The 17,091-nt window shown below is 36.5% G+C and overlaps 1 protein-coding gene across 1 annotated transcript in view; it reads left to right on the forward strand.

Annotated features, from left to right (window-relative positions):
- Positions 1 to 17,091, forward strand: part of TMEM135 (transmembrane protein 135) — a 2,670,197-nt gene that overhangs the window by 15,957 nt on the left and 2,637,149 nt on the right. The window lies entirely within an intron of this gene.

Below are 17,091 nucleotides of genomic sequence, written 5' to 3' on the forward strand. Positions count from 1 at the left end.
GTCTGCATGAAATGATTTGGTGAAGTTTTACGCCGGATGCCCTTCCTGACACAACCCTCTCCATTTATCCTGGCTTGGGACTGGCACAAAGAAATGCACTGGCTTGTGCATCCCCAGTGGCTGGGTTCATCCCCAGTGGTTAGTAACGGAGGCAATCAGTTCTTCAGGATATCCGCGCCTCACAAACTGCTCCTCTATGTACTTTAATTCTGATATTAAATCCTTCTTAAGTGAGCTCATATGGGCTGCTCTGACCATCTGTCCTTTGACAATATTCCTCTTTTGAAAGCTGGGGTGCTCACTTTTGCAGTGAAGGTATGAGTTGGAAAAATGTTTTTTACGGTATAGGGTAGACACATATTTGTTATAATTAAAATCCTTCCGAATATGTACAGCCAAAAAATGTATGGCATCCCCTGCCATACTGGATGTAAATTCCAGGAAACTGGTAGTGTGGTTGATAAAATTCAAAAAGGCACCAATAACGTCCTCTGGTCCCTTCCACACAATAACAATGTCATCCAGGTAATGGAAATAACATCTAATGTGTTCATAGAAAGGGGAGGTAAATATAAAATGTTTTTTCCCAGAATAGTAAAGCAATGTTAGCAAATATGGGGGCACATAAGGTCCCCATAGCTACTCCCCCTATCTCTTTATAGTATCCACCCTGAAAGAACAAAAAAGTTATTCTTGAGAACCAGTTCCATGTTTTGTAGAACTAATCAGAACTCTTGGGGAGATAAAAACCCAAACTCGGAAATAACTTCTTCAAACCAACCCAGTCCAGTGTCATGTGGAATGACACTAAAGTCTTTAATGTCTACTGTAAGAAAAATATAATTAGCGTCAAATTCATTATCCCTAAACTTGGACATAAAGTCGCAAGAATCAGTTAGGATATGATGAATACAACCCATAGAAAGGTTTTAGTTTATTGTCCACATACATAGCCAGAGGTCGAGTCTTAGACCCAGCAGAGGAAACAATGAGTCTTAGGGGGGATCCTGGACATCTTTGAGTCTTGGGGATCCCAAATATGGCAGGGATCACCGGTTTGGGAACCCTCAGGAATTCATATAGCTGCTGGTCAATGGCACCTTGAAACAGATTGTCTTCCAAAATCAAATCTAAGTTCCTATAGGCTAAATTAATTTTGTTTCTGGATACTTCTTGGTATTGGCCCTCCCCATGTAGAATCTCCCATGTAGAATCTCTAACATCTTGGCTGTGTAAATCCAGTCTTGCATAAAAAACACCCCACCCCCTTATCCGTTTTCATAATCCTGTTTTTGTTGTTCCTGCTGATATCTATCAACAGTTCCTTTTCCACCCTGCTGAGATTACTGTGAACATAAGGCTTATTTCTAGGCTCAGTAAATGTTTTACGAATGTCCCTCTCAACCAGGGCTTCAAAATTAGCAAGAGCAGGGTGAGTGGGGGGTTATTGTTAAAAGTGCTCTTTTTCTTGAGCTGGTTGTGAGCCTCAAAGGAAGGAGTATCTCCAAAAAAGGACTTCCAGATTTAAATTCCTAACAAATAGTTTTGTGTCCAAAACCATTTTAGCCACAGACCCAGACCTACTGGGTACAAAAGTAGATCCCTTTTGAAATAAATCGAAATGGGTAACTGTTAGCTCTATTTCACTATAATTAAAAATGTAAAAATCCCTATAAGAATGTACTGCTCCATCAGCCGATATTGGATTTTCCTGATATATATCTAGTTCCTCCTGCCCCTCTGGACCCCCCTGTCTTTGATTCCGGTTGGAATACCATCTGGTGACTTGGGCATAGGTGGTGTGTGGGGTTTGGTTTTGCAGCCTTGGGGATCTCCTCAGTGGGTACTGACCTAAAGGGGCCATTTCCTGTCCATCCTGTCGAGAATTGTCACTAGGAAAATTTCCTTCAGCAGCATCCAGGTTATCCACCTCCCCTAGGGAACCTTCTTGTGAACCTTGTGTGGAACTAGCAGGTTTAGGTAGAAAAGATGACTATGCCTGCCTACTCTGGTAATCCTGCCTGCCTACTCTGATAATCCTTGTCTTCTGCAGTTTATTGATTTTCCTCTTTTATTTTTGTCAGCCATTTTGTCTACATCTTTAAACGTATTAAAATACTTAAATCTAAATTTATTTACTGAATGTAATAAATCAGCCTCGGCTTTAGCGTTAAGTTCCACTATCTCCGTATCTAATTTGTCCATCACCAGTAAGTTGTTTTTAATAATAATTCACAAAACATTAAGTACACAAAGCTGGCAATTCAACTAAATTATCAAACTACCATCCAACTGCCTTGCTTATCCCCCTTATCAAAAATCCTTGAGAGATGCATACATTCCCAAATACTAAACTATTTACTAACCAAAAATCTCCTGGCTGAACCGCAACTTGGATTCCACCCCCAATCTTAGTACCAATACCATAAATCAACAATGAAACAAGGGTAATCGTGTCTCTACCATCTTCTTGGACCTCTCTAAAGCTTTCAACATGGTCTCCCATTCCAAACTACTAACTGTACTCTCAAAACTCAAACTACACAACTCCACACTATCATGGTTCAAAGATTATCTCTCAAACCATCAACAAGCCATAAAATTGGAAAACACCCCATCCTCCCCTTCTCCCTGTAAACTTAGGTGTTCCACAGAGATCCATCCTTGGACCCCGTCTCTTCACCATATTCACCAACTACCTTCTTAAAGCCGCCCTACATGCCAACCTGGTCTAATATGCCAGTGATTCTACATTAATCTGCTCTGTCCCATCACTCCAACAGTTATAACAAATCACCCAAGAATCCTTTACAGCAATAGAAAATTGGCCAGTTGACACACAACTAACACTCAACCCCCCCCACAAAAAAAACTGTTATTACATCCCTGTAAAGCTACTAACTCAATTCCATTATTTAAAATAACATCATCCAACAACACCCCTATCACACCAGTCACACAAACTAAACTATTAGGAGTAACCATAGATCACAATATGACATTTGACAAACATGTAGCTCAAACCATCACAAAAGTTCACAAAAAACTGAGTACCCTCTATAGATGCAAAGTCACCATTGCAAGAACCCACCTACTCTCCACACTACTCTATCTCCCAAGTACTAATCCGCCTTAACAAAGGTGACCGTAACAAACTGTCTGATATAACAAAATAGCAAAATTTACAGATCCCACCATTGCCAGTCCCTTATCATGGTTAGAATTACTAAACCTGTTAACCTTTAACCAACTTACAATAGCCCACCAAATCCTCTATCACCCCCAAAAAGAAACAGCCCTACAAGGAATACTACACCACTATACCAGCAATCGGTCACTAATAGGTACCAACAAAGCACCGGTTGAAATTTCTAAAAATAATTATAACTCTGGGGACTCCATCAACGCTACTGCTGTTGCAAAAACATGGAATACACTTCCTCTAGATATCTGATCACTAGATAGCATACATAACTTTAAGAACCTTCTTAAGTCCTACTTATCCAATTCATGGACTTGCTCCTGCAATACTGTGGGTAAATCCTACCAATATTCCTAGTCCCACCTCCTTTCATTCATCTCAAAGCTGTCTCACACAGATCTACTAGTCCCCTAAAGACAGCATGCATATTAGCATAATTTGTCCTGCATACTCTTACAGTTTACTGTGTGTGGTTGCTGATGTATCTGTTATGTATATTCACTATTGTATGCAGAGTCTTGACTCTATTTTTACTATTTGTATAAATTTGTGCCGATATTAATGTGTGGTGAAATGTTGCCATTGTCTGAAATTTTATATTGCCTGAATTACTCAGTACATTATTATTGTATGGTAGTGTAAATATTATTATTTTGCATATCATCTGTAGCTTTTCTGCCAGGGCCTCTGCTGAAAACAGGCAACTCTGCTCAGTCAGACACTTCCCAGTAAACAACTGTAAAAACAAAATACAATAAATATATATATGTGTGTGTGTGTGTGTGTGTGTTTGTGTGTATAATGTGTATATAATTTGTATGTTATATACATATATTCGGGTGCATTGAATGTAAATGTAACATCCAAAAATTGACATGTACAAAGTCAACCACAAAAAGTTGGCTTTGCAAATGTTGACATGTTACTGCGCACACGTTCAGCAACAATCTTGACGTATAAAAAATTAAACTTATAAAAGAAAACATTTTTTTTTTGTGGGAAGCAAGTATTTGAGTACTTGCATTCCACACACACACACACACACACACACACACACACACACACACTTATGTTGTGGCATTGTAGTGACTGTGCCTATAACTCTGTTTACTCTGAATCAGGCAGACAGGCAGTTAAGGTTAAGACAGGACATTAAATAAGAATGGGCTTCAGGTAGTGTCATTTCAGCCTCATTACCCTGTTAAGAATTAGTCTTGCAATCTGAGTTAAGAGAGGAAGCCAAGAGAAGTTCTAGGGAGTGAAAGGGTAGTCAGAAGTTCCCTGAAAGTATACGTTTAGGGGACAGCCCTGAAGTCCTGAAGGAGTAAAGGCTCTTATCCTGAATTATGAAGAATATCTTGTAGAGTAACTTGAAATAGCTGTTTGTTTGGATAGAGTCTGAAATTATGTAATTACTGTTTTGTTCTGGGACACAGTGCAGTGGAGCACCTTATTACGCTCCTGAATACTGTAGAAAGACTGAATTGAAATGCTGATTTGCTGTTAATCCATCACGTTTTCACTAAAATCTGAACTTATCATTTTCCTTGTTAATAAAGCATTTTAAAACCTGCAGAACTTAAAGGCTGTGTTTGTTTGGACAGCAACATTCTACAGGATGTACATTATTATATTTGCATAAGTCGCCCAGATTGTGACGGACTCTTATACCACTATTCACAGTCCCATGCAACCGTATTCAGTGAGCCTTGATCGAACATGCATCTGAAAGGGAAGCAAGTCCTGCTCCTCTCAATCCCTGCAGTCAGTGAATTGGGTTTCACTGGCTTGAGATCAGTTTAAGTCTTCATGATGTTAAGTACATCAGCATATTAGGCCTGTCTGTTAACACCTCTTCAAGTTCTTGCAAATTCTTTTTCTTTGGTAATGGTGCCTGTACATCTTACAATGTACCACCCCTTTTTCTTTTCCCTTTGATCTCTCTCAGCATCTGCATTCTTGTCACTCTTGTCTTTGTATTATGTGGCAAATATTCTTCAAAACCATTCTGAAAGACTTCCTAGCCAAAAGCTGGTTCTGTTCTTGCTCAATAGCCAGATAAACTATACCCTTAAATATGAACAAATACCTATTCATACCATCGTAGCTCTCATGCAATTAGCAATAAAATTCTGGACAAAGCCAAAAACAATGGGGGGGCAAGTTTTAAGTATTGCTCTTATAAACTAAAAAGTTGCTAGAATATAAGGTCTTGTGATACCATGCATTTTCTGAAGGATATGAAGTCTAAAACTCAAATGCCTGTCATTAATAGTTATTGTTTAGTGAATTCAGTCCTTATTGATTTGCCACAAAAATCTAGAAAAATCACAAATTTTACAAGGCACAGGCCAAAGATGTGAAGCGAAAATCTGAACAGTTGAGAGGTATGCATACCATACATCTCCTTACCCGCCCTTCTTCTTGCACTTCCTTACTCCTATCAGGTTATCTCCACTGACTTTTTCTGTAAATATACCATAAGCCTGCTTTTTTTTCTCATTTTGTATATTTAACTTGTATGTATTCTTAACCAATGTTTTCATATTACATCTACTTTGATAAAATTATTTTAACTGTGTTTTTTTTTTATTTTTGTTTTTATTTTTAAAGACTGTCATTATTGTTCCTAAAATGTTTTGTAGTACTTTGGAGCTTTTCTCCCCCGGGCCTCTGCTGAAAATGGGTTCCTACTAAGTTGGACTTTCCCAGTAATCAAATATCAATAAACATTGTTGTGTCTTTTGGCTTTTCCCGGTTAGGGGTTGCCACAGCGGAACTCCAGTCCGCTAATGATTGGCAGTAGATTTTTACGTGACGAGTTGCCAGCCCTGGCACACAGCCTTCAACAAAGGTACGCCCATTCACACATGTCTCCACACAGAAGACGCTCTAGCTGAGAATTGAACAGGACAACGTCTTACTGTGAGGTGACAACGGTACCGCAGCACCACCACCGCAGTATAATCAAATATCAATAAGTAAATTAAATAATAAAGTATTTGAGTTTTTGTATTACTGTCTGACTTTCCAGTAAACAATTTTATTTTATTTGCTGAAGTATTGACTCTGTTGATCTCCATGAAGTCCATGGAATTCTCAAAACTTTTCTGTAACACCACCATTCAAAAGTCTTGATTTTTCTAGCACACAACTTCTCTTATGGTCCAGCTCTTACAACAATATGTTATTACTGGGAAGATCATAGCTTTTACTGTTTTTCATATCCACTAGATACTCATTTGGAATATTGCTAAGCTATTTTCTAGTTGGCATGGATGCTTTGCTTTTTTCTTTAATTTAATTCTAAACATTGCAATGCACAGCTAATGGTTTGAACCACAGTTAGTTCAAGGTTTTGTGTTTTCTGACTAGGTCTTCCATCTCTAAGTGTTAAGGTGTATATAGTCAATCTGATTTCACTATTAATTGTCTGTTGATATCCACGTGTAAAGCCACCTCCTAGGATAATGAGTGTTTGTTGTAACCATTGAAATTGTCTTTCAGAATTCAACTAGTTTTGTTTGCCGTGACATTTCATACTCCATGGCCAAACTTTCCTGTTATTCTAGTTACACTTTCATATCAATTTTGGCTTTCTAAACCACTTTTGATTGTAGTCTTTATTTTGTTACACTCAGAAAGCACTGCAGTACCTCATATACTTCCTTTGACGTCTGTACTTGGGTCATAAATGTGTATCATTGTAATGTTTTACCTTGTAGGCTGATTGAGATCATTTTGTCATTTTTTGGGGTTGTAACAAAGCACTGATTTTGACTCCCTTTTCTTAAATATGAGGACTGCTTCATTTTTTAAAGATTTTCTTGCCCATAGTAAAAGATCTAATGATTAACTGATGTAAAATGATCCATTCCTGTCCATTTTAGTTCACTAATTCCTAAGATGTTAGTATTTTGTTCTTGCCATCTCCTTAACCACATCCTGTTTTCCTTGGTTTATTGTTCATGCATTTCATGTCCCAGAGGTGTATATGTCTTTGCGGCACTGGACTTTCCTTTCACCTTCCCTCAGTAGATTGACATGCTTTCAGCTGTAATTCATCTGCATGTTAACGTCTTGCACTACACTTGTCTATCCTCAGCTCTTCCCCCACAGTATACGAAACACTTACAGCCCTGAGGGTCTCATCTTCTGGTATAATTTTGACATGTTGATGAGGATGTAGTGTCTCTGTTAGATATATTTTGTAACCACATGTAGTGAACAGTTGGTTACTTTAGTTAGATATTATTGGAGTTTTTTGTTAAAACTGAAAGATTTTGTTCACTGCATTGCAGAGATCATTTCTTATAAACAGGGGAGAAGGATATAGGACTTGTTTAGTGCATAGTAAATTTAAGTACCTTTTAATTTAATTCTAAGGTGACCTACCCCTGTCTGAATTTTCCCTTGTGGAAAATGTTCTGGCTGTAAGTTTGTTGTGAATTCCTTCTATTAGATTAATGGGATGGTGTTTAGACCTAATAGGAGACACGGTTGTAATACGGAGGGCATTGTATAGGCATTGAAATGCCTATGTAACCTTTTTCTATGTGGGGGAGAGCAAGAGAGCTTTTAAGCTGAGATTGCAGGAGTATGTTATAGATATTAAAAGTAGAGAGCCCATAACTATAGGAGTCCCACAGGGTTCTATCTTAGGACCACTACTATTCACAGTCTTCACAAATGACCTCCACACCTCCAAGCAGCATGCATCTATAATTCAGTATGCAGATGACACTACCTTAATCTGTGCTGCACAAAACATTCCCACCCTTCTGCAAACAACTCAACTAGCATTCTCTGACGTTGAAAACTACCTTACCAAAGCCCAACTTATCCTCAATCCAAAGAAAACTCAGCTTATGATTATAACCAGTTCTAACAAAAACACTAACAGTCAATTCACTATCTACTCCACAAATGCTACTCCAATTGCTCCAGTGGCACAGGCTAAGCTATTGGGAATAACCTAGACTCCCACCTAAAATTTGATAGTCATCTGAACTTAACTATTAAAAAAGTACATGCCAAACTGGGGTCACTCTACCGTATCAAACCATTTCTTACCAACAACACAAGATCAGCCATTGCTCGCTCCCAGCTTCTATCCACCCTACACTATGCATCTCCCATTCTGACTAATCTCAACAAAACTGAACTAAGCAAAATGGAAGCTTGCTGTAACAGAATTGCCCGCTTTGCTGCAAATTGCTCATATAGAACTCATCACTGTACTGCTTTGAGACAGCTCCACTGGCTTGAACTGCCCAACCTCCTAACCTACAATCAGCTCTGCCTCTGTCATTCTATCTATTACCTCCCCAATAAGTGTCCTGCCCTCAAAAACCTAGTACAACATCACTCAGCCAAAAGGCCTCTTAGATCATCAAGCAAACTACTACTAGAAGTCACCAACAGCTACAATAGCTTTGGAGATGCACTATATAGTAGTTTGGTGGCTAAAAATGGAACTCTGTCCCTACTAGCATTCAAAACACATCATCCAAAGCCTCCTTTAAAGACCTCATCAGGCAACATCTCAAGCAAAGTTGGCAGTGCCATGATTGCTCCCCAGGCTAGTGAAAGCGGATAACATATACATACTAAATCTAGAGCAATTGATAATAGTTTTTCAATCTTACTCACAAACACTGGCTAATCTACAATGTATGTACTGTACCTGTGTACTATGTATGTATTCTACCTACGTTCCAAAGTTCAGCCGTACACCACAAATCTGTTACTTACCTTTATTTTTAAAATTAATATTTTTTTGATTGTTCTCTCCACTGTAACTGTTTGTGCCGCATACCACTGTAAAAACATGTCTCTTGTAATTTGTGTGTATACTGATCATGTCTAAATAACTAAATGTGTCTGTAATTTTTCTTTGTGGAGCTTTTCTCCCCGGGCCTCTGCTGAAAAAGGGCCTTTTTGGCTCAGTCAGACACCCCCGGTTAACAAATGTAAAATAAATAAATAAAATAAATAATACAGTGCACTTTAAATCACATCACAACAGTGATCCACATGGATTACAGGCTACTGTTTTGGAAAAGGTGATTTTTAAAAATTAAGAAAATGCAAGTTTTAAAAATAAACTTTATATAAAGAATCTATTTTTGTTTTGAAATGTGGCACTTTAGTACTTTTGGCCTGAATGCAGAATGTAACCGAAGATTTATAATTTAATTGCTTAATTGTTTAATTTGTTTAGAAGTATGACATCCCCACTCTGGGCCAGTAATCAAGGAGCCTGAATCCTCACCACTGACATTGGAGTGGGATGTTCACTTGGAATACAAATGGATACACTCAGTGTTTCCAGATGCAGACCTCTCTGCATCAAGCACAATTTCCCTTAAGAACACACAACAAGGCAATACTAGATTGTAAAAAAAAAAAAAAAATGTTGGACTTCTCCATTTGGTGATTCCCATGCAGATTTAGTGAGTTATTCTGGTTTAGCAGTGGTGCTGCGGTAGCGTTGTCGCCTCACAGTAAGACGTTGTCCTGTTCGAGTCTCAGCTAGAGCATCTTCTGTGTGGAGACATGCGTGAATGTGCGTACCTTCGTTGAAGGTTGTGTGTCAGGGCTGGCAACTCGGCACGTAAAAATCTACTGCCAATCATTAGCGGACAGGAGTTCCTCTGTGGTGACCCCTAACCGGGAAAAGCCGAAAGACACAACAAAATTCTGGTTTAACAGTTTAATAAAATTTGGCCCATAATCCTTTAACTATTGGATTGATCCTTTATATTGTAGGACAGCTTGTTTTAGTTATGGAGCTGCGAAGAACTACATCATCCAGGGCATCATGGTTTCTGATAGATAATTTTTGGAGGGAAATGCCCTCTTACAATAATGCCATGTTAAATATGTACTTAACTGTGATCTGGATGTGGGATGAGGGAGGCTGAAATGAAAGCTTAGTTGTGTGGCTTAACCATTTTAAGTTATTGAGGGTAGTGTAGTGATTCGCCATAGAGCTACACATAGAGGCAGACTTGGCTTATTTATTATAAGTTAATTCAAGTTTACTGTGAAAGTATTCCGGGAATTTGGTAAACAAGCTAGGATTGCACCAGAAACATTTGGGAAAGTATTAGTATGGAAGGCTGTCTGATTTCTGCAGAAGGGAACAATTAAATGTGATTTTTGGTGGCAGCCTGTATCTTGACACATTTTTAATTATTTAGTTCATTGCAATGGTCCATAGATAGGGATAGGTAAACAAAACCATCAGTAGTGGAAATATAGAATTTTGGTGATTTTTGAAAGTAAAGTCTTATGGCTGCAGAATATGATGTCCATCAGCAGAGGAAATATGCAGTTTTAATGGTTTTTGAAAATATATGCTTATGGCTACAGAATATCCTGCCCTTTGCCTGTGATACATTTGGAGATGATGCTGGGATCCATGGTTACAATTCCAGTTTGTAAAAGTCTGCTTAGGTTTTTTATTCTGCACTGGATGGGATGTCAGCTAGGCTCATAGTGCTTGATTGATCTGCATGCTGTAATACTACTCAGAAACATGTTTGAAAAAAGAGTGTAAAAACTGTTGGAAAATATATGTGCACTTTCAGAGAGACAGTGTAATGACGTATATTGTAAAATTCTATTACACAATGTAATTTTTTTTTGTTTCTAAAAAAGAGAGGTGTAAGATAAAGATATCTGTCCTCTTTCTTTAAATTATTGGTGCTGCTAAAATGTTGGTTATTTAACATGGTTTTCTGTATACTAGACCGTATCAGAAATTGTGTGATTGGGGGGGGGGGTATTCAGTAAAGTGTGAGAAAGGGAAAATCAAGCCTGAAAGTAGGAACATGTCTCCAGTAAAGGTACAGCATGTGCAGGAGGTAAGTCAGGCCAGAAAATAGGTATGTTCCTGCAAAGAAGTGAGAGTTGAGAGGTCTGCACTTAATCAGCTTAGAGTACATCTCTTGCAGTAAGTCTGTAAAGCCTACATTTAGGCTATTCTTAATGGTCTCCATTTGTAAGAATTGTACAGCGCCAAAACTATAGCTTTTCTAGAATCTATGATGAGGTGGAGGAAAAGAGGATGTTTTTAGAATGGAGAATACATATAATATTATGCTGCAATATCTTTTCAAGGATTTTTGATAATGGTTTAATATGGAAATGATCCTACAGCTAAATACCTCACTAAAGGCACCAGTGTTATGCAGTGGAACAACATAAACCTACACCATATGAACTATCCCTACTGAGATATCACTGAGGTTTGCCTTAGGAATGACCAAGGAATAAGAGACCTTCTTTATGAACCTAAGTAGTAGTTCATTGATACCAATTTTTTTCCCCCTAGTCAAGTGTTTGCTGAGTACCAAGACTTCTGACCAGTTCAGACAGAACTGAAAGTTTTTTGAGTTAGTTGAATCATTAGGGTTGCTTTCCTGATAACATGAGCGCAGATGGAATTACTGCTTTGAAGAAGAAAAAGTCATAAAGACTGTTGTGATAACGTTATTTTTAAAATCTAGTAAAGTGGTGGTTTTGAAGAAACCAGAATTGAACTTTTTTCCTGTATTTTTTCCTTTAACTTGTTCAAACATTCATTAACTTGAGCTACTTTTGTTTTCTACACCTTTATAAAACCGTTAACGTAAGGGTACAAATCTTCTGTCACCATTACTGTTAATCATTTCAAATTTTTGAATGTTGTTAACTGAAGCTGACGCCAGTTTTTTTTTTATTTTTGTAATAAATTATGTTATGTGGCAGTTTAGAATTGTTTGTAGTTTTAGGAAAAATAGCTTACTCTACATTTGTGAGGACAGTTCTACTCCTGTATTTATATTGTCTCGAATTTATGAATATATTTTTGATCTGTGACTGATAACTCTCTCAAAAGCTATGGCAGGGTTTTCTAGAATGTGGTTCACTAGCCACTCTTTGTGGGTTTTAAGTATGGGTTGTATTTCATATTCCACAGCGTATGTATGTTTGCTATAATTGCAGTAGTCTTTTTCCATATATGTGATTCATGGATCTGATTGCTTTAAGGAAGTAACAGAGCCCCCTGTAAAAGATCATTCTGTACTTTTATAGTAAGTCATTGTCAAACCAATTTTTATTCCTGTGGTCTTATTGTTTTAACCCCCTCCTTTTAATATTCACACTAAAGAGTGCCTGAAGTCTTTGTAAATTTTATGAACATTAGATACAATATTAATAGTTTAATTTATTCATCTTGGTGATTATCTGATATGTCAGCCAAATTAATTTTGAATTGGCTATGTCATTGTGTTCTAATAATGAAATTAATTTTTTTGGGGGGGGGTATTATGAAGTTCTTTTAATGAGCAGATTGCTTATTTGGGATTCCATTGTTATACCACATGCTTACACTCATAGTAATCTGCAAGTAGGTTAAATACAAGGATGGGCCACTTCAAAATTAATTTGGTTAGACTTCAGTAGATAATCTTCATTAGGCGTTTAACCGTCGTACTTTAACGTTATCACTGGACTTAGGTTAGATGTTAAAACCAATGAGTGCCTTTATCTCTTTATGGCCTTTTACTTTATGAATTTGGTTATGTGTTTGATAATCTGATGAATAACCTGTCCTTTTCAGCCTCTAACAGAACATACAGTAAAGATAAGATTACAGATTAAAGTAGTATGCACAAATTAATATTAGAACAAGGTGGAGTTAAGTACGAAGCAAAGGGTCCCTATTAAATTATTGAATGTTTCAAAGTTTGAATGTCATATGGTCGATAACATACGATCGAACTTTGAAAAGTTTGAAGGTGAAAGTCGGCAGCTCCGTACACGCAAAATGGGGGAAATTTCCTTTTTCTGCACTGAAGTGCGGTCTTGGAGTTGGTATATTTAAGTAGGGGGGTTTAAATCCCTGCTCAGAGTGTTAAGGTAAGTTGTTTTTTTTTTTTTTTTTTCTTCACATTTATATTATATATTCGAAGATTCAAGTTTCGCTCATATGTTGTCGAACATATGAGGTTCGAAATTTTGAAGCTTCGAATATATAATATAGATCCTGAAGCAAATGGTTAACTATGTAAACGTCAGGAAGCAGTATGACGCCCACCCAAAAAATAATTTTATTAGATACATTTTTTTTTTTGTTCAGCAAGACTTGCTTATATTGGTGTTTATTGCAAATGTAACCCCTCTAGCTAGTTAATCAGAATCAGGACTAACTTAGTAGGTGGGATGCAGAGGGGAAAGGTATAATGGAGAAGATTCGGAACAGAAGGGAAAGGAATGCAGGAAAAGCCATTCACTGCACATGCCCACTGTTGTGCTATTCTGACATCGAGTAATAAGCTGTTCCAAATGGCAATCTTAGCCAAAAGTTAAATGACCAGCTCCAACCTGCCTTCCTCAAGATGGCTACCAATTACACTGCTGAAGCTGTAGAATTAATTTTAAACGGACAATCTTGCACCAGAGTATTCATCTTCTTTTGGCAACATGTGATTATTCTTCAATTTCCCAAGGTGGAAAACCCTGAAATCTCCATTTGACAAGTCTTGAACACAAGAGCAGTAGAGCAAGACATGAAATGTCTCCAAGCGTCTTCCACACCCTTTCACTAAATACATGCTTTCCTCTACCACCTTTTATGCATTTGTCACTTAGCTGATGACCTGTTATGTCCTAAATGCCATGTAAAATCCCACTCCTTATCAGTGCTTTTCTACTGACTCATTCTGAACAGTAAGTCTGAAAATGTGTTCCTCCCATTCTCAAACTACCACTGTTGTAAAAGCTGCCAATAAGGCCTTTGTACGTGTCAGAACTAAGCCTCCTTTGAGTAGGACAGCTTCCAAGAGCTAGTCGTAAGCAACAAGTCCTGGGTCTCAGAAACCCTACCACCACTGAAAAGATACAGGGGCATGGCCCTAAATTCCAGTAATCCTATCATTGCTGGTATTAAACAAAATGCTTCTTAGTAATAGTTGACTGTGTAAATTGGCCATCCCTACACACACACACACACACACACACACACACACACACACACAAAACGATTTAACTTTGCAAGGAATAGTTAACCTTAAACAACCCCTATTCTCCTTCTACCTGATGCAAAATATCTCTTAATGAGGTTGAATTTATTACCCAACATAACTCTAAAGAACAGATTGCTAACCTGTTTCCAGTTGCTAAGACAACCCCCCTAGTGTTAGTTCCAGTCCCAAAATGATAGACTTAATCAAATATAGCTTCTTAGTATCACATAAAGTAAAAGCTTTAGCAAGTGGTTATGTATGTCCAGAAGACATACCTAACATCACAAAGCAGCATTCTCACCTCTAAACTCCACCTCTGAAACACTAAAAATACATTTTATGAAATATAACATTTACTGAAGCCCTACCCAGGCCAAAACCAATGGACTTTTCCATATTAACATCTAATACAACTGAAAGAAATTCCTTACTAAATTCACCAAATAGAGATTCCAAAAAATCAAATTGCTGCCTAACAGAATAATACCATCAGACTACATATTTTATTTATTTAACATTTGTTTACTGGGAAAGTCTGACTGGACACAGGTCCTTTTTCCGTGAAGTTCCCGGGGAGAAAAGCTCCACAATAAGACAACAAAATTTATCAAAGGCAACAATCACATAGTACATCAACATTATAGCATATCGATTATATAGAGTGAGAAAGAAAAGTTTCCAAGACAGTAATCACATAGTACGTCAGGATTATAGCATATCAGTTATATACAGTGAGAATACAAAATTTTCTACATTATATCTCATTGGTGAAGCAATAATATGGTAAGGTTTATACAGCAGGAGTTAGTTGAATAACACCCCAAGAAGCAGTAGAGATATAGTGAGAAAGGTGAGTGTGTGAGATGTTAAGGAGGGATAGGACAGTTACAGAGTTAAGCAAGAATGATTTAAACTCTTTTTTAAAGTGATGTTTATCAGTAATTGATCATACATACACACACACACACACACATATATATATATATATATATATATATATATATATATATAGATATAGATATATATGCTTTCAACTTTCCCAACAGCACAAGCTTCTACAATTCAGAATGGTTAATCTGCCATATAGTGTCATTAATTAGACATCTGTTAAACTGAGGTCCCATCTGCCTGAGTTGGTGGTAGCTCAGGTGGTTGTAAAAGACCCTGCACCACTAATCAAAAAGACTAGGGGTCCTTTGTTTATATACAAAAATAACTTTTATTTACAAATATTTAAAATGTGCACATACATAGAAATACAAATCTATTTACACATATTTGTAATTTCTTTTGCAATCATACTAAATTTTCATACCCCCACTCCTTTTTCCATAACCACCATATAATTTTATGTAATATTGTTGCTAAAATCCATTTACCATTAAACATAATTTCATTTTTATTCTTTCATTCTATATAGCCCATATGACATAAAATACCTTTTTGCCTATTCTTTTAACATATTCTTTACTTATGTTCTTATAAAATCCATATATAATCATATCTATTTTATTTTATCCACTACTTTTAAATTTTCAAATAAATCTTTACATAGTTTTCCCCATAACTTACTTTCTTACTGCTTCACATTTCAAAAACACATGTTCTGTAGCTTCTTTGTCTTGGTGATGTAAGTACTTTTTATATGGCATATTTCCTTTTACTGGTAACTTATCAATTACCAATCTCCACAAAAAATCTTTGACATTTTATTTTCTGATTACACCATTTCCTTCTTATTGTTATAGCTTTAATTTTTTTCATCTGTTAGATTTTCCCATGGTTTTATATAGTAATGTTGTAACATTACAGTCTTATAAGATACTTTTCTGTCTTTTTCTATAGCATCAGTTTTAATTTTCCACAAAAATTATTTTCTTGGTAATATCTTTTCTTCATTTATAGATTCTTTTTACCATACCCCAAAATTTAAGTTATACTGATAAATTTTTACTACTAATCTCTCATCTATTTCATTTATCCACTTTAACACTTAGTACAAATTTAATGAAGCAGTGTGTACCTGGGTTAAATAACTCTAAACATCCTTCCTCTTTATTTGTATACAGATCTAATGTTTTTTACTGGGTTTAATCTAGAACCATGTATAAATGAAAAAAAATGTCTGCAATAATTCCTTTTCAAATACTGTTGGAAACAAAAATACACTTGCCAAGTATGCTGTTTTTCCCATCAGTACTGAATTTATCAAATAAGTTTTTTTTTTCCTGAATCATAATTTTTTTGTTCTCCAGAAAGGACAGGTTTGTTTTATTTCTGTTATTGTTTTTTTTCCCCATTGAATTATATTTACATCTTTATCCCCAAATGTTATGCCCAACACAGAAATTTCATTCATTGTAAAAATATATATCTCAGTCTTTACTACATCACCTAAACGTTTACTTTTCTCTTTACTTAAAGCCATCCCTATCACCTCTAGACACCCATTTGTGCAAATTATTTTATTTGTCCACATGTTTTTTGTAATTATTATAATGTCATCTCCATATGTTAACAGAACTGGAATTCTTAACCCTTCAGGTATTATAGACCTGACCTTCATTTTGTAATTTATTTCACATGCTTTCTCATTCATAACTAATGCAAAGAATGTACATCTCATTGGACATCTCTGTCTTACCCTACTCTTCATATGTACTATTGGCTTAACCAGCCATTTACTAGTATTTTTACTTTATTACTACTATATGCTGAAATACAGGATTTCCTAACTTTCTCACTTATATTTTTTCATTATTACCCATAAGATTTCATGTTCAGTCATATCAAATGCCTTAAGGTCTGCTATCATGATTTTCACTTTTTCTTTTCTGTTCATAATATCATCCACAATTTCTATCAAGTATC

The sequence above is a fragment of the Protopterus annectens genome, chromosome 5.part0 (genome assembly GCF_019279795.1).
Source record: "Protopterus annectens isolate FY-2018-M chromosome 5.part0, PAN1.0, whole genome shotgun sequence".
Taxonomy (NCBI): domain Eukaryota; kingdom Metazoa; phylum Chordata; order Ceratodontiformes; family Protopteridae; genus Protopterus; species Protopterus annectens.